The following is a 19,167-nucleotide window of genomic DNA, read 5'->3' as shown; positions in this document are numbered from 1 at the left end:
TCTGTGGTAAGGTGCTCCCAAGACACTAAACCCTCTGAGAAAAGAAATTCCTCCTTATCTCAGGCTTGAATTGGTGCCTGTGTATTCTCAGACTATGTTGTCTGGTCCTAGACTGTCCCATAATGGGAAACGTCCTCTCAGCATTTACCCTGTCAATCCCATTGAGAATCTTATTTGTTTCAATGAGGTCACCTCTCTCTCTTTTAAACTCCAGTGACCAGAGTCCCAACCCGAATAGCCTTTGCTCATAAGACAAAGCCTCCATAGCATGAATCATTCCCTGTGAGGCTCCTCTGAACTGCCGCTATTGAAATATTTTTAGTTAGGAGTCCAAATCTGCCCACAGTACTCCAGATGTGCTCTCACCTGCCCACAGTACTCCAGATGTGCTCTCACCTGCCCACAGTACTCCAGATGTGCTCTCACCTGCACCTTGTACAGATGCAGTAAGGCTTCCCTACCCTGATACTCGAACCTCCCTGAAATAAGGGCTGACATTCGCTGCTCGTTGGATGCTGCCTGAACTGCTGTGCTCTTCCAGCACTACTGATCCAGAATCTGGTTTCCAGCATCTGCAGTCATTGTTTTTACCTCATTCCTGATTACCTGCTGTCCCTGTGTGCCTAGCTCTGTGTTTACTTCACAGGTAGACCCCAAGTCCCTTCGTGTTGCAGCTTTCTGCAGTTTGTCTGCATTTAAATAATATTCTATTGGTTTGTTCTCCCTTCCAAAATTAACAATGTCACATTTTCCAACAGAATAATTTGCCAATTTTGTGCCCACTTACTTTAACACTCACTATCTTTCTATAAATTGTTTTGTCTCCCTGTCGCAACCTGCCAGTGTATGTATCAACAGCCTCTGTTAATAGTATAGGTCAGCTGTTCCTGGAAAGCAAAAACACAAACAAGATACAGACACTGGGAGGAAAAGAAAATTGTTAAAGTGAAGCTTGGAGTTTGTGGTCTGAAGTTGTTGTCGATTTCCCTATTGAGTTCAGGAGGCTGTAAAATGTGCCTAAGATGAGAAATGGGTCTGGGTGGGTTACTCTTCGGAGGGTCGGTGTGGACTTGTTGGGTTGAAGGGCCTGTTTCCACACTGTAGGGAATCTAATCTAAACTAGAAACCGGTCATCCAATTTGTGTTGGGCATCACCAAAACAATGCAGCGGATCTAGGACAGAATGAGAGTGTGAAAGTGGGATGTATTTGAGACTAGGATCCGTGGACACAGCCTTAAAATTAGAGGGGGTAAATTCAGAACAGAAATGCGGAGACATTTCTTCAGCCAGAGAGTGGTGGGCCTGTGGAATTCACTGCCGCAGAATGCAGTGGAGGCCGGGACGCTAAATGTCTCAAGGCAGAGATCGATAGATTCTCGTTGTCTCAAGGAATTAAGGGCTACGGAAAGAATGCAGGTAAGTGGAGTTGAAATGCCCATCAGCCATGATTGAATGGCAAGTGGACTCAATGTGCCGACTGGCCTTACTTCCACTCCTATGTCTTATGGTCTTATGGTATTAAAATGGCCGGTGACGAGAAGTGGGTTGATGCTTGTGGACTGAGTGGAGGTGTTCCGTGAAGTGGTCATCCTGCCAGTGTTGGGTCTCCTCAACAGAAAGGAGTCTCATTGTGAGCAGTGTAAATAAAAGACAAGACCGAAGGATATACAAGGAAATAGCTGCTTCACCTGGAAGTGTGTCTGGGACTTTAGAGATTTGAGGAAGGAAGAGGGTTCATCGGTAAAGCCACTGTTGCCCCAGAGGGCTACTCCGTCACTGGAGAGAGCAGTAGTGGTGAGTTTAACCTGAGGGTCAGCACTCCTCAGACAAGGGCTGAGATTGAGAAGGACCTTCAAGGTCACCTCAGCCAGTGTGGGAATTGAACCCACACGCTGGGTGTCAGTCTGTTATCCAGCCAACTGAGCTAACTTTAGTGATTGCATGGGAAAGTGCTGTTGGAAGGATGTGAGGTGTTGTAGGTGGTGGTGGATCGAAGGGTCAGCTTTGAAGACACATCTTAAAGGAGACCGTTCCAGAAAGTTTAAGAGAGCATTCCAGTGCCTAGCACCTGAATAGTAAAGATTTGGCTGCCAATGATGGAGCGGTGAATATTGAGATTGTGTACATAGGATTGACAGCTTTGTCAAGATGAATTTCCAATGGTTTTGTTGCCTGTACCACCTCCAATTATCTCTAGGTCAAACGGCCCTTTTTTTGAACTAACTAAGATAGTTACAACTGTGTTCAAAATGTGTGCAAAAACAATGAAAGAAACTCCTAGTGTATTATTTAATGCATAATGAATTTTCTTCAGGATTGTCTGTAGCAGCCCTGAGGTTAATCTTTAATTGCTGGAGACCTCCGATCAATGCTGGAAGATTGGCAACACCATTTGAGAGGCTAGAACTGGTGACGTGCGGAGATTGGAGGAGTTTGCAAAAACAGGAAAGGGGGTTGTGGAAACTAGAATGAGAATCGAAAAGACATGCAAATTGAGAAGGAATGTTAAACTGGGTGATTTCAGGAGAGAGGGAAAATTGATGGGTAGATGTATGGACTGCCACAGCTTTGGTCTTCTGAAAGATTTTGTTGGAGAAGGAGGAGGTGTGACAAACCTCAATGTCAATGGTGAGGTACAGAAAGGAGTGTACGTACGTGTGGTGTGAGTAGTGATTGTAACAAGGTCAGCCAAATGGACCTCTGAGAATGTGAGTTCCCTGACTGGGACTGTTAATCTGGTCCAATCAGGCAGGACTGACTGATGGATATAAACAGGAGGGTCAAAGGTTTTGCTCCTCCGAGGGAGCTGGATAATTGTCAAGAACTCTTTGCGCATAATTAAAAGATGTCTTGGTGAGGGGATACTCAGCTCTGCAGAGTTATTTCAGTACATTTGTAGTTTTGGTGAAATACGATTAAACCTCAGAAAATCATTGACTTGCACCAAGAAGCACACTGAGATGAGCGAAACTGTTGAAAAATGGGAGAGTTGACAATCAGGGTGGAGGCTATAGTTAACAGGAAGAAAGTGAGGACTGCAGATGCTGGAGATCAGAGTTGGGAGTGTGGTGCTGGGAAAGCACAGCAGGTCAGGCAGCATCTGAAGAGCAGGAGAATCGACGTTCAGGTCATAAGCCCTAAAGGCTTATGCCTGAACCATCGATTCTCCTGCTCCTCAGATGCTGCCTGACCTTCTGTCCTTGCCCAGCAATACACTCTCGACTATAGTTAACATGGCCCAAGTTTCTGATCACAAAAAACTTTTTTGTATGTCTCACAGACCAGGAATAGGCCATTTGGCCCCTTCAGTCTGCTGTACCATTCATTTAGATCATTACTGTCTGATTGTGGCCTCAACTCCATATTCCTGCCTACCCCCCGATACCCTTTGACTCCCCATTGGTCAAGAATGTGCCTCTGCTTCAAAATATAAATTGGCTCCACCTCTACTGTTCTCTGAGGAAGGGAAATTCCAAAGGGGCTCTCTGAGATGGCATTTCATGGAATCCCCACAGTGTGGAAAGAGGCCATTTGGCCCATTGAGTCAACACCAACCCTCCGAAGACCATCCCACCAAATCCAGACTCCAACCCTATCTCCACATTTACCATGGCTAATCCACTTGGCTTGCACAATACACACCAGTTTAGCGTGGCCAATTACCTAACCCACACCACTTTGGCTAAGGGGGGAAACCAGAGCACCTGGAGGAAACCCACACCGACACCAGCGGAATATGCAAACTCCACACAGACAGTCACCCGAGGGTGGAATTGAATTAAGTTAGCTTTACTGACACATGGACTTACAGTGAAAAGTTTACAAGTCTCCACAAACGGCACCCTCTTAGGTACAAGGTATCTAGGTACAGAATCTTGTTACAAAGCAGAGAAATGAAGAAAAATTGCAAAAGTTAAACATTACAGTTCTTCTTACAAAAACAAAGAAACACAGATAACAACAGATCAGCACCACAGTCCCTAAGCACCTGGCCATGCTGGGCCTACACTCCTCACAAGGGCTTGACCCCACCCTTGCCTGTTCCTGTTCTCTTCCCCTGCAGTCTGCCCTGGGCTGCCTGAACCCACTCTCACCCACACAGACTGCCTGGGGTTGCCTGTTCCTGCTCTCACCCCTGGTCAGAATGACTGCAATTAGATAGGAATCTCTCTGGCTATGTCGAGGGCATAAAGTCTATTGACACTGGGACACTTCTGGCCACCATGTTGCGCTCGACCTCCCTGTGGTAACTCAATCTCCTCAGCGATGCTCTCCTCTAACTGCACAAACCTGCATCTCACATAAAATGGATAAAACTAAGAAAAACTAGTAAAAGAAAAAAGGTTAAAACAAAAAGTAAAAGCTGACAGAGCAGATGAACCCCAAACAGGACCTCCGTACTGCTACTCTGCCGCCATCTTGAATCCAGGTCTCTGGCAATATGAGGCGGCAGTGCTGACCACTGTGCTGCCCTATCCATCATAAATGTGAGCTGTTTCTTTTTAAAATGGTGTGTCTCTTCGTTCTAGCCTCTCCCATGAGGGGCAACGTTCTTTCAGCATCCACTGTACCAAGTTCTGTGTCTTAATGGGATAAAATCTTGTCCCCCATTGCATGAGGTGGATGTCAGAAAAGACCGAATTTTATATGAAAGAATAACATAAACCACAGGGGGTCTTGAGCTTGACAAGTGAGGAATATGATGCCCCTTGTGGCTAGGTGAATAGAGCGTTGGTGGAAAGGGAATAAATCTGCAGGATATTAGAATTAGAATCCCTTCAGAGTGGAAACAGGCTGGGACAGAGCTGAAAATGTGTTGCTGGAAAAGCACAGCAGGTCAGGCAGCATCCAAGGAGCAGGAGAATTGACATTTCGGGCATGAGCCCTTCTTCAGGAATCCTGAAGGAATTCACATTCCTGAAGGGCTCCTGCCCGAAACATCGATTCTCCTGCTCCTTGAATGTTGCCTGACCTGCTGTGCTTTTCCAGCTCTGATCTCCAGCTCTCACTTTTTCTCCTTCAGTCCAGCAGGTCCACACTGACCCCTCCAAAGAGTAACCCACCCAGACCCATTCTCTCACCCTATATTTACCCCTGACAAATGCACCTAACCTAGCATTTTAAATTGGCCAATTTAGCATGGCTAATTCACCCTACCTGCACATCTTTGGATTGTGGGAAGAAACCAGAGCACCCGGAGGAAACCCACGCAGACACGGGGAGAACATGCAAACTCCAGACAGACAGTCGTTCGAGGCTGGAATTGAAGCAGCAGTGCTGACTGAACCACCATGCCACCCCAATGATGAGTGATAAAGGGTTGGTGTGAGGCAGAAGAGGGGAAGGTGAGTGAGGAACAGAGAGGATGAGAAATTAATTCATCTCAAGAGGCTGATCAGCTCAGTCAAAGCTGGAAAATAATCTGGGCCCTGGGTCTTTTTAAGTCAAATTATAGCCCCTTTATACCTGGAAAAATGTGTCAAACGTCTGTCAATTTACATTTTTTTTTAATGGGTGGGTTGGGCCAGAGCTGTTAGGAAGTTGGAATATTTCCCATAAATTGTCTCTGTATTAAGCTAACTGCCAAACCTGTCGTCAGTAGCCAACTCTCTACATCTCTAGTTTGATCAGACTCCGATTTTGAACAGGTCAGGCGCATAGTTGTTGAGATCTATAAACTGAGATTTCTCACACCACAAAGGCAAGGTGCCAAGACTTTCTACACACTCCTGGTTAAAACTGAAGTGGTTGTGCTCCGAGGAGCCCAATTTGTATTTACGTAGCACCTTGCTATGACCTCAGGATGTCCCAGCGTGCTTCATTGCCAATAAAAGCCCTTTTTGAAGTATTACCCAGTGTTGATTTTCGAAACACAACAGCCAGTTTGTACACTGGCAGTCTTCCACTAGCAGCAACATGACAATGACCGTGTCATCTGCTTTGCATGATATTCAAAGTCAGAAGTCACACGACTCAAGGTGATAATCCAACAGGTTTATTTGAAATCACAAGTTTTCGGAGCACTGCTCCTTTGTCAGGTGAAGTCAGCTTGTTGGTCTGTAACCAGGTATTGTGTGACTTCTGACTTTGTCCACCCCAGTCCAACACTGTCACCCCCAGACCTTAAATGATGTTGATCAAGGAATAAATCTTGGCATGGACAGCTTGAATTCTTCACAGTAGCCGCACGGGATTGTTCTGTGAAGTTCCCTCCCTAAGCCTCTCCGCATGCCAATTCCTAACGTTCCTTAAAACTAATCTATATTGATCTACAGTTTACTCAGCAGCCTTAATATTGGTGGGCGGCATGGTGGCACAGCAGTTAGCACTGCTGCCTCACCGTGCCAGAGACCAGAGTTCAATTCCTGCCTCAGGCGACTGACTGTGTGGAGTTTGCACGTTCTCCCCGTGTCTGCGTGGGTTTCCTCCGGGTGCTCCGGTTTCCTCCCACAGTCCAAAGATGTGCGGGTCAGGTGCTAAATTGCCCGTGCTAAATTACCTCTTGGATAAGGGGTAAATGTAGGAGTATGGGTGGGCTGCGCTTCGGCGGGTCAATGTGGACTGAAGGGCCTGTTTCCACACTCTAAGTAATCTCTAAGTAATCTAATCTAAAAAAAAATTGCTTTGGGAAACTTGATGCCAAGCATTGTCGTCTTGGAAAATGCCTGAGAGCACTTGAAGGTGCTGCATTGACATGTGATGTTGTTACTGGTAAACAGCAGAAAAAATGATAGCAGAAGCCATTGGGAGTTTGGTGAGGCTGGCAAAGCGAATGTGCAAATCAATTTTCGGAGCACTTTGGGGATTGGTCATTAGAACAGAATTTGTTTGCTGGGCAGAGATTGGTCGAGTAAATATTTCTCAGGATGTGCTGTTGACTGCAACTCCTTCATTCTGCCTATGCACGCTTGAGGTTTTCTGTCAATTGGGTCCCAATCAATGTGGTCACTTTTTATGGCTTGGCACCAGTACCAATGAGCAGGGAAGCCATTGGATTGCAATCAAAAATGCAACCAGTTCACCAATCTCCTTTTCAGGGCAATGGAAGCTGCTTTTCATCAGTTTCAGCCTTTCACTGCTGCCTTGTCTCGTTTGTAAAGTGGCCTCATGTCAAGGCACCAATGATGGCCTGAATGTCTGTCAAAGTTTAAAGTGGTCGACGATGTGGGAATTTCCAACAAGCACAGAGAGAATTCTGAAGAAACTCAGCAGCTCCGGCTGCATCCATGGATAGAGAAGTAGATGCTTTGGCTCCGTGACCTCTTCAGAAGAGGAAGAGTCGAAACATTGGTGATGAATTAATGGACTGAGAAACTGAGCAGCTTCACTGACTTTGTGAAGGAGCCAGACTATTGCCTTGTTTACTACGAAGGCACCATGTCATTAGGATAAACTTAGAGGTACAAGTGTGTTCAATCTCTGAGACCAGAAATACACAGTGAAGGGGATGTGTCACCTTTTACTTGTTCAGGTTTACCTGTGACTTCAGGCATCATCTATGTAGTTTATTCTTGTGCCCTTTGAACTTGCTCACTGATCCAATTGACCCATCGAAAGGACGCCTGCATTGTGTAACTTCTAAACTTCTTATGTTTTACTCTATAATATAATGACTGTAATATTTAACTTGATTCTTTCCTTCTACCTTGTTCTTAAGATTCTGTACTTAGGTAGCTGTGCCTAAGATGGCACTTTGTGTGATTACATCATACACTTTTCACTGTACTCCTGAACTTGAGTCCACATGACAATAAAATCAAAGCAAATCAAATCTATCCTTTAAAAACCTGTACTTTGGCACTTGAACTCCCAACCAAGAGTGATCTGAAATTGAGGTCTTGAATACTACCTTCACCTTGAGAATACACAGCAGTCCTGACTTACTGAACGGTTCGAAGAGACACAGGCAGCAGTTATCCTTGTAAGGAATCTGAAATAAAACCTTTTGCAGCTATAAAGGCTGTTTAGTGAACTTCCCAGTTTTGTAAACTGTGCTTTGAACAGAGGCTCCAAGGGGAAAGGGCTGCTATTGCTTCTATGTTTTGAGGGTGAGTTAACATTGGGCTGTAGGAGTTCCAAATATTCAACATTCCTGTCTCTGTCTCAGAGAGAGAGAGAGTGTCTCTTCACCCCCCCCCCCCCCACCTTTCCTCCCTCTCTGTGTGTCTCTGGCTCGCTCTCTCGCTCTGTGCGTGTGTCTCCTTCTCAAACCCACCCTCACCTTCACCCCCATCCAATGTCTCACTGATCAGCGTAGATGGGTTTGTTGGACTTCCCAACAAAGTGGATGGGATATCCGGGGAATATAGGAAGGAGGTGCCATTGCTCCTGGAAGTGGGCCTGAACAGTCCTATTCCTTCCCAGCTGTAGTTAGACCTCCAGCTGAGGGGGATGGATGAGAGGGGAGCAGGTGAGGTGAATGTTCCCCCCTCACATTCCTTGAACTGCAAATCCCAAGCAATTCTGAACAAAAAAAAGAAAAACATTCCGATTTCTGCTTAATTGAGGTCTCTCCATCAGGTTCTTCTGAGAGAATAACTAAGCTTTCTCTCTCTGCCTCTGCCTCTCTTTCTCCCTCTTTCCTGACTTAACACTGACATCTCCATACAAACAGTGTTGCTTTATTGTGTACTAGAAATGGTCAAACTTTCACCTCCTTCCAAGCTAGGCAGCTCTCTAGAATGTCAGTGCGCTGTGCTGCAGAGGGATCAACCAAGGATTTCAGACCCATTTACCTTCTCGTGAGTCTGACTTGAACTCTCAGCCTTCTGCATGGTGTGCGTACTGCCATCGAGAAACAGATCACTGGGCCTTAACTCATTTATTGCAATCCTCACTGATCCTGACTATTATTACTCTCAGACTTGTTTCTACAAGCTTGGGATAATTCCTCTATAACGTGATCTCTCTAAGAGTTACAAAGAAGTTTAAGTCTTAGTCCTGGTGAAACACAATCTGAGCTCTGCTGAGTAGCAAGAATCACTTGGCACAGTTTGAAACATTCAGACACACATTAATGGCTTGGTGCTGTGGGATCTGCACAGCTGAATGCGGTAACTTCCACACTCTCTGCTTGTTCTGCTGCACACCACCTGCTAGACATTACACTTGGGGTTGTGGTTCTGTGGGACTGGTTCACAATCCTGCTGAATGACTTCATCCCATTCCGGCGCAGGCTTGGCGCTGGGGAGAAGCGTGCAATAGACAGCAGCATGTGGGCATTTGTGTAGAAACGTAACCATGAGGAGTAGGCCATTCAGCCCTTTTGAGCCTGATCCTCCATTCAATACGATCATTGCTGATGCCATTTCCCTAGTCCTACACTCATCCCTGGAAAATCTGGATAACAAGGACACCTAAATCATTGACTACAGCTCTGCCCTCAACACAATAATCCTCTCCACACTAATCTCAAAACTCAGAGACCTTGTTCCCAGCTCCACCCTCTGCAACTGGATCCTCAGCTTCCTGACCCACAGACAACAATCAGTGAAGACTGACAACTGCACCCCCTCCACGATAACACTCAACACAAGAGCCCCCGAGGATGCATTCTTAGCCCTCTACTGCATTCCTCATACACTCACAACTCTGTTGCAAAATTCTGAATGAAAGCCGTCTACAAGTTTGCTGATGACACTACTGCAAGTAGGACGGTATCAAACAATATCATTGAGTCAGAACACAGAAGAGAGATAGGGGGCTTGGTGACATGGTGCAACGATAACAACCTCTCTCTCAATGTCAGAAAAATGAAAGAACTTATCATTGACTTCAGAAAGAAAGGAGGAGAACACTTCCCCACCTACATCCATGGAGCAGCGGCTGCGAGAGTGGAGAGAGTCAAGTTCCTAGAGGTGACGATGACAGACAACCTGTCCTGGTCTTCCCATGTAAGTGTGATGGTTAAGAAGGCACAACAATACCTCCTCTTCCTCAGGGAGCTCAGGAAATTGGGCATATCATAAGGACACTCACCGACTTTTACTGGTGCGCCATAGAACATACACTGTCTGGGTACATACGGCCTGGTATAGCAACTGCTCTGCCCAGGACTATAAGAAACTACAGAAAGTGGTGTGCACAGCCCAGACCATCATGGAAGCCAACCTCCCATCCATTTACACAGCTCTCTGTCTCAGAAAGGCTGCCAGCATCAGCAAGGACTTATTGCACCCCAGTAATGCCCTCCTACGACCTCTTCAACAGGCAGCAGGTACAGAAGCTTGAACACATGCACCAGCAGGTTCAGGAACGGCTTCTTCCCGGCCGTTATTAGACTGATGAATGGACTCACTAACTTAAAATAACACTGATCTTGCTAACGTTGATCTTGTCTTGTGCAGTGTAACCTGTATGCCTCTGTCTGTATTTTCTTTTTCACCTGATGATCTGTATGTCCTTGCTTACTATGATCTGCCTGTCCTGCTCGCAAACAAAGCTTTTCACTGTACTCCAGTACATGTGACAATAAATCAAAACAAATCAAATCTGTTACCTGAAAGAATTAAAAAAGATGTTCCAGGGCCCACATTAGAGGGCACAGCTGCTCACTCACATTTTCACACAAGGCAGTACTGACAGGCAATGCTGCCCTGTGACATGTTATTCAATTCTAATTTCTCATAAAGCTTAGCCCTGTGGGGAAAGTCTAACGTCCTAGAGATGTACAGCATGGAAACAGACCCTTTGTTCCAACTTGCCCAAGCTGACCAAATATCCTAAATTAAACTAGTCCCATTTGCCAGCACTTGACCCATATTCCTCCAAACCCTTCTTATTCATATACCCATTGAGATGCCTTTTAAATGTTGTAATTGTACCAGCCTCCACCACTTCCTCTGGCAGCTCATTCCACACATGCACCACCCTCTGCATGAAAAAGTTGCCCCATAGGTCCCTTTTAACTCTTTCCCCTCTCACTTTAAGCCTATTTAAAAATTACACAACACCAGGTTATAGTCCAACAGGTTTGATTGGAAGCACTAGCTTTCGGAGCGCTGCTCCTTCATCAGGTGATTATGGAGTATAAGATCGTAAGACACAGTGTTTAGAGCAATGATCTTATACTCCACAACCCCCTGATGAAGGAGCAGCGTTCCGAAAGCTAGTGCATCCAATCAAACCTGTTGGACTATAACCTGATGTTGTGTGATTTTTAACTCTGTCCACCTCAGTCCAACATCAGGCTCCTCCACATCACCTTAAATCTATGCCCTCACCCTGGGGAAAAGACTATTCACCGTATCCATATCCCTCATGATTTTGTAAATCTCTATAAGGTCACCCCTTAGCTCTTGTTTACACAAGTGATGTTTTCTACAAGTGATGGGAGATGTAGTGTGCTTAGTAGGAGCAGAAAGGATAAAGAAAAGCTGGGGTGTTTTATAATGGTATCAAGCTGAGCCTCTGCTATTGTGCCCAGTATTGTGCTCCTTTCCTGTTTGCTCTATGGACTCTGAATCAAAAGCCCACCTGTCCTGTGTTTACTGCCTCCGCATCGCTCGAGTGAGGAATTCTGACAGCCTGAAAGTGAAATGCAATCCACTGTTTGACACTTCCCACTTTCCTAAGAGAGTCCAGAAAAACAGTCCAGATGAAGATTGCTTTTATTTGTCAGTATTTGCTTGCCATCACTGGTCAGGTAGCTGTGAAGAGATTGGGAGCTGGGAGGTCGAAAAGGAGTGTTGTTTATTGAGGCCACACGCAGTGCTCGTTGAAGAGGAGTGAAAGGGTCTGGTGGGTTGCGGTAATCTAACTTTTGGCAAGCTTTCAAATCCTCGGCATGCAACCTGCTAATGGCTCAGCTTGTCGCTAGATCACGGCCCATTCACAGAAGGATTGATGAAGGCTGAGCCGCTGGTGTTGAGGAGTTACACGTGTAACCTGAGGGTTTAGTGCTGAAATATTTCCAGGTCTTTGCCAGAGAACATTCAGGCCATGCATTGGCAATGAGCATCTGTGCAACTCATTCGGAATTATTCCAAAGGTTCCTATCAAACTTTGTAAGGGGAATCAAATTGTTTATTAAATTGACAAATCATTGTGGCATTTCCCTCTTTGCTTCATGTGAGGGACAAGGTAAAATGGTGCAAGGGATGAGCAGCGCAGTGGCTCAGTGGTTAGCACCACTGCCTCACAGCGCCAGGGACCTGGGTTCAATTCCACCCTCGTGCAAATATGCAAACTCCACATAGACATTGTCCCAGTGTCTGCATGGTTTCCCTCTGGGATCTCTGGTTTCCCTCCATAGTCCAATGATGTGCACGTTAGATGGGTTGACTATGGGAAATGTAGTGTTACAGGGGTAAGGTAGGGGAGTGAGCTACTCTTCAGAAGGTATAGGGGATTCTATGATCTTAAATGGCACATGGGGGCCATTTGGCCTACTGTCCCCTGTGCTGGCTCTTTGGAAAAGCGACTACATTGGCCCTGCTCTTTCCCCATGGCCTTGCTGAGTTTTCCTTTCTAAGTGTGTTAGCAATTCCTTTTAGGAGGTTGTGACTGGATCTGTTACCACTGCCTTTTCAGACTGATTATATTCCAGACCAGCTCTGCTATTCACCCACTGCTTTCTCAAAGTTTCTATGGCTTAACACAGCACCCCCCTTCCACCTTGTGAAATTTTCAATCTGTAATCTAGAAGTGTTACCAAAAGCAAAACATTGAAGCCGCAGAAAACCTGGCCAATCCAAGTGGGGCAATTTAAATGAGAATGTTTGCAAGGTGTGAGTTAGAGGAGCACAGAGATTAGAGTGATGGGGTGGACCTTGGAAGGATTTGGAAACGGGGGTGAGAATTTTAAAATGGGCGGATTGCTAGACAATGGTATGAGTTAAGTATTAGACTTTGGAATAAGCTCAAGTTGATGGGGGCAGTACCTGAGGAAGATGAGAGTTTGCCCAGGAGATAGTTGGAATCATTATGTCGAGCGGTGACAAATACACAGACAAGGGTTTCATAGAATCCCTACAGTGTGGAAACAGGCCCTTTGGCCCAGCAAGTCCACGCTGACCCTCTGAAGAGCAACTCAGCCAGACCCATTTCCCTACCCTACATTTTACCCCCAACTACTGTACCTGAACACTCTGGGCAATTTAGCACGGCCAATTCACCTAACCTGCACATCTTTGGACTGTGGGATGAAACCAGAGGAAACTCACGCAGATGTGGGGAGAATGTGCAAACTCCACACAGACAATCGCCCGACGCTGGAATCGAACCCAGGTCCCTGGTGTTGCGAGGCAGCAGCGCGAGCCACTCTGTCGTCCCCATTAGAGAGGCTGAGGTATGAGGAGCCAGTGGACATAGGCAGTCTACAGCTTGTAATTATGTTCAACAGTTCACCCTGAGGCCAAATGGGATGCCGAGATTGAAACAGTAGTTGTTGTTCATCAGCCTCACAATGTTACTGCTACATTGATAGAGGTGTTGACAAGTTCGGTCCCACTGATTTATTGCATTAATACCTTGTGAGGTAAAATGTTTTCCAAGCAGCTTCACTTGGCTGGCGCGATGTCTGTTTGAGTTCACAGGCTCCTGGGTTGAATTCAAATCCCAGCCACAATAAAGTTGATTTATTTATCGTTGTTTCGGAACGGTCTCTGACCAAAATGCCCTTGCTTGTCCCATACGGCCTGGTTCTGTCTTGTTCACAGTATTGTCTACAGCTGTGCACTGTACCACATCATGGGAAAGGTACAGATGCTATGGAGAGAGTGCAGATGTGGTTTACCAGAACAGTTCTAGGAATGAGAAACTTAAGCATTGACGATAGGTTAAAGAGATTGGGACTGTTCTCCCTGCTGAGTAGAAGACTGAGAGGAAATCTCATTGAGGTTTTCAAAGCCATGAGTGGACTGGACGAGGTGGACTAGATAGGGAGGAGGTGTTCCCTCTCAAAAAAAGAGAAAAGAACACACGGACATAGATTTTAAGTGTTTTGCAAACAAAGTAGGGGTGATGTGAGAGAAAACTTCTTCATGTTGTGGGTTGTTCAGCTGGAGTGTGTTTCCAGGATCCATGCTGGAAGCAGGTTAATTGAGATTTTCAAGGTGATTACTTGGAGAGTAATGTTACACAGGGATTGCCTCTTATTTGTGGGATGTGGGTGTTGCTGGTTGGGCCAACATTTCCTGCCCGTCCCCAGTTGTTCTTGAGAAGGTGGTAGTGAGCTGCCTTCTTGAACCACTTGCGTCCATGTGCTGTGGATAGTCCAGGGAGAGAATTCCTGGATTTTGACCCAGCGAAGGAACGATGATAGGCTGGCAAGGGAATGTGCAGCTGATGGTGTTCCCATGTATCTGCTGTCCATGCCCTTCTATACGTGGATTTGGAAAGTGCTGTTTAAGCAGCATTTTGAAGAATTTCTGCCGTGCATCTTGTAGATAGTACATACTGCTGATACTGAGCATTGGTGGAAGGAATGGATGTTTATGGATGTGGTGTCAATCAAGTGGGCTGCTTTGTCCCGAATGGTGTTAAGCTCCTTGAGTGTTGTTGGAGCTGCACTCATCCAGGCAAGTGGAAAGTATTCCATCCCACTGCTAACTTGTGCCTTGTAGAAGGTGGAGTGGCTCTGGAGAGTCAGGAGGTGAATGGTACTAGGTAATAGAATTGTTGTGGACATGATGGGCCAAATAGTCGTCTTTAGTACTATAATAATTTCTGTAAACTATGCAGCTTAAAAGTACAGAATACAGTGGTAATTGACAATATTTCTACTAATTAGTGGGTAATTCCCCTGTTTATTTTATTTCATTTTTTAAAAAATGAATGGTGTTAAACATGGGTTATAATCCACTTTTGCTCTTACTCTTGCGTTTCTCATACAACAAACAAGTTGGACTGCTCTCGTGCAACAAAAATAAATAGGTCAATGGAACCTAAAGAAGTGCAATGGAAACTAATCAAAACATCGTTAGGTTGGTGATGGTATATCTCCCCCCACTCCCCCCGCCCCCCCCCCGCCCCCCCCCCCCCCCCCCCCCCCCCCACCCCGAAACTCTGAAGGTGCACATCAGAAGGTCCAACTACATCCTGCCTCCCAGTGGCCATTCATAGTCTTACAGCATGGAAACAGATCCTTCAGTACAACCAGTCCATGACGAACATAATTCAAACTAAAATAGTCTCACCTGTCTACTCCTGGCCCATTTCCCTCCAAACCTTTCCTGTTCATGTATCTACCAAAATGTGTTCTAAATGTTGCAATTGTGCCCTTCACTTCCTCAGGAAGTTCATTCCCCAAGCGAACTGCCCTCTGTGTTTAAAATAAATTGTCCCACATGTCTTTTTTTAAATCTCTTGCCTCTCACCTTAACAATGTGTCCCCTAGTCTTGAAATCCTCCATCCTAAGGAAAAGACACCTACCATTAACCTTGTCTATACCCCTCATGATTTTATAAGCCTAGCCATTTGGATATGGAACTGGCTTGAAGGTAGAAGACAAAGGCTGGTGGTAGACGGATGCTTTTCAGACTGAAGGCTGATGACCAGTAGAGTGCCACAAGGATCGGTGTTGGGTCCATTACTTTTTGATATTGACATAAATGATTTGCATGTGAACTTAGGAGGATAGTTAGTACGTTTGCAGATGACACAAATTTGGAGGTGTCATTGGAGTGAAGAAGGTTACCTCCGAGTACAGTGGGATTTTGATCAGATGGTTCAATGGGCTGAGGATTGGTAGATGGAATTTAATTTAGATAAATGTAAGGCACTGCATTTTGGAAAGCAAATCAGGGCAGGACTTATACATTTAATGGTAAGGTCCTAGAGAGTGTTGCTGAACAAAGTTACCTTGGAGTGCAGGTTCATAGCTCCTTGAAAGTAGAGTCACAGGTCGATAGGATAGAGAAGACATTCGGTATGCTTGCCTTTATTGGTCAGAACATTGAGTATAGGAGTTGGGAGGTCATGTTGCGGCTGTACAGGACATTGGTGAGGTCACTTTTGGAATACTGTGTGCAATTCTGGTCTCCCTGCTATAGGAAGAATATTGTAAAACTTGCAAGATTTACAAGGGTGTTGCCAGGATGGGGTGTGTGAGCTATAGGGAGAGGCTGAATAGGCTGGGGCTGTTTTCCCTGGAGCTTCAGAGGCTGAGGGCTGACCTTATAGGGGTTTCTAAAGTCATAAGGAGCATGGATAGGATAAATAGCCAAGGCCTTTTACCAAGGGGAATCCAAAACTAGAGATAAGAGGGGAAAGATTTAAAAGGGACTTAAGGGGCAACTTTATCACAGTAGGGTTGTGCATATGGGATGAGTTGCCAAAGGAGGTGATGGAGGCTAGTACAATTACAACATTTAAAATGCATTTGGATGGGGATATGAAGAGGTAGGGTTCAGAGGGATATTGGCCAAGTGCTGGCAAATGGGACTAGATCTATTTAGGATATCTGGTCAGTATGGATGAGTTAAACCGAAGGGTCTGTACAGCTCTATGACTCTAAGGTCTCCTACACGCCAGTGAAAAAAATCCAAGGCTATCCAGCCTTTAACTCACACCTTCCATACTTGGCAACATCCTGGTAAATCCCATCTGAACCCTCTCCAGCTTAATAGTTTCCTTCATATAACATGGCAGCCAGAACTGTACACAGCACTCCAGACGAGGCCTCACCAATGCCCCGTACAATCTGAACATAACTACAGGACACCATCAGAGAGTTGAGTGCTATGGCCCATTCCTGGCCCCGAGCCCATTACCCAGGTCTGTTGATGGCCATTTCCGCCAGGCCCATGAGGAAGCCCCCTGCCGACCCAGCCACCCCTCCACACGTACCATGCCCGTAGGTCAGGGGCGTGAGGCAGAAGTGTGAGCATCGTTTTAAAAGCAGCCCTTTTGAGAAATCAAATGGGGTTACAAATGAAAATATTCAACCTGAACATGAATGACAATTTTGTTTAGCTCCTTGCTCCCCCAATTCTCCCCTCGCCAAGACTCCTGGACCATTTCTGAACTGGCTGGTGATAGTTTCTACCAGAGCCTGTAGTCTATCGTATACAGGGCTGCTAGCTGCCTTAACCACCACCTCTCATATTTCAACAAAGAATCCAAAAACACCGGCAATCCTGCTGTGCTACTTCCACCTACTCTTTCTTTTTACTGAAGTAAGCACAATATTTGAGAAAGAGTGACTTCATTTCTATAGCGCCTTTCCTAACCCTGACCTTCCCAAACTGCCGTACAGCTAATGAAGTGTTGACACTGTTGTAAATAAAAAACCAGAAGAACCGTGGATGCTGTAAATCAGAAACCGAAAAATAGAATTTGCTGGAAAAGCTCAGCAGGTCTGGCAGCATCTGTGGAGACGAATCAGAGTTAATGTCTTTGCTGCAGTGACCCTTCCTCAGAATTGTTGTGAATATGGCTGCCGTTTCTCACACGGCAGAACAGGAATAGGACATCCAGCCGGAAGATTGTTGAGATGTTCTGCGACACAATTTCAAAGTCAGGCAGGAGCACTCTTCCCTCTCCCACCCCAGTGTCCTGCCCAATATTTGTCTTTTTACTATAAGGTCATGAAATACAGATTCTCTGATTTTTGGGGAAGATTTGTAGCTCAGGTTGTGGGTCAGGTTGTACGTTTGCTCGCTGAGCTGGTAGGTTTGTTCTCAGACGTTTCGTCACCATGCTCGGTAACATCATCAATGAGCCTCCGATGAAGCACTGGTGTTCTGTCCTAATTGCTATTTATGTGTCATGGTCTGTTGTAGTGGCTGATATCTCTTCTGGTCCTTTTTCTGAGAGGTTGGTAAATGGGGTCCAAATCGATGTGTTTGTTAATGGAGTTCTGGTTTGAATGCCAGGCCTCTAGGAATTCCCGTGTGGGGTCTTTGTTTAGCCTGTCCCAGGATGGGTGTATTGTCCCAGTCAAACTGGTGTCCCACTTCATCTGTCTTTATGGATACTAGTGATATCTGCACGTTGCCGTTTTACTGTGTATGGGAACTTGCTGTGCACAAATTGATAGGGAAAAAAATGAGGTCTGCAGATGCTGGAGGTCACAGCTGAAAATGTGTTGCTGGTTAAAGCACAGCAGGTCAGGCAGCATCCATGGAATAGGAAATTCGACGTTTCGGGCATAAGCCCTTCATCAGGAATGAGGAGAGTGTGCCAAGCAGGCTAAGATAAAAGGTAGGGAGGAGGGACTTGGGGGAGGGGCGATGGAGATGTGATAGGTGGAAGGAGGTCAAGGTGAGGGTGATAGGCCGGAGTGGGGTGGGGGCGGAGAGGTCAGGAAGAAGATTGCAGGTTAGGAGGGCGGTGCTGAGTTGAGGGAACCGACTGAGACAAGGTGGGGGGAGGGGAAATGAGGAGAAATCTGAGTTCATTCCTTGTGGTTGGAGGGTTCCCAGGCGGAAGATGAGGCGCTCCTCCTCCAGCCGTCGTGTCGTTATGTTCTGCCAGTGGAGGAGTCCAAGGACCTGCATGTCAGCCATGCTTCCCATTTTTGTTTCTCTTTCATGCGATGCTTGGCAAGGCTGGCATTTATTGCCCATTCCTGATTGCCCTTGAACTGAACGGCTTTACTTGGCCATTTCACGTTGAGCCAACCACAGGGTCTGGAGGCCAAACCAGGCAGACTTCCTTCACTAAAAAATATTAGTGAGCCAGATGGATTCTCACAAAAATCCAAAGTAGTTTTACTGCAGATACCAGATTTGTACTCTCTCGATTTATCAAATTAATTCAAATTTAGCAGTTGTGCTGAGACCTAAAGCATGTTCTCAGACTATTAGTCTGAACTTCTGGATTAAAGTGACGTTACCTCAATACCACCTCCCCCACACTGTGACAGTGACAACACTTCAAAAGGCATTTTGTGAGCTGTACAGCTTGGGGTTTCGTGAGAAGTGCAAATCTATCTTTACCTAAAAAAAAAACTACTGAGTGTTGAGTTAAATTTGCACTGATCATGTGACAGATGAGATACCATCAATTAGTGATGTCATCTCAAAGGGCCTATAGTGCAGAGCTGTCCATTTGGAGCCTGTTTGATGTTGTCCCCAGTGTTTTCTCTCGCCTCTTTCCCATGGTGATTATTTTACATTATCTGTGAATCCTTTCAAGGAATCTTCCCTTTGGCATCCTCGCTCATTCTTTACTTGATGAAAGGTTTTTGCACACTCTGTGTTTTCAGGCCTGCTGTTTCCCT

The 19,167-nt window shown here is 45.7% G+C and overlaps 1 protein-coding gene across 2 annotated transcripts in view; it reads left to right on the top strand.

The window, feature by feature from the left end:
- Nucleotides 1-19,167, top strand: part of sema3b (sema domain, immunoglobulin domain (Ig), short basic domain, secreted, (semaphorin) 3B) — a 186,717-nt gene that overhangs the window by 56,577 nt on the left and 110,973 nt on the right. The window lies entirely within an intron of this gene.

Source organism: Hemiscyllium ocellatum, chromosome 14 (genome assembly GCF_020745735.1).
Source record: "Hemiscyllium ocellatum isolate sHemOce1 chromosome 14, sHemOce1.pat.X.cur, whole genome shotgun sequence".
Taxonomy (NCBI): domain Eukaryota; kingdom Metazoa; phylum Chordata; class Chondrichthyes; order Orectolobiformes; family Hemiscylliidae; genus Hemiscyllium; species Hemiscyllium ocellatum.
Note: the sequence above shows the minus strand (reverse complement) of the source record. Positions and strands in the feature narration are given on the sequence as shown.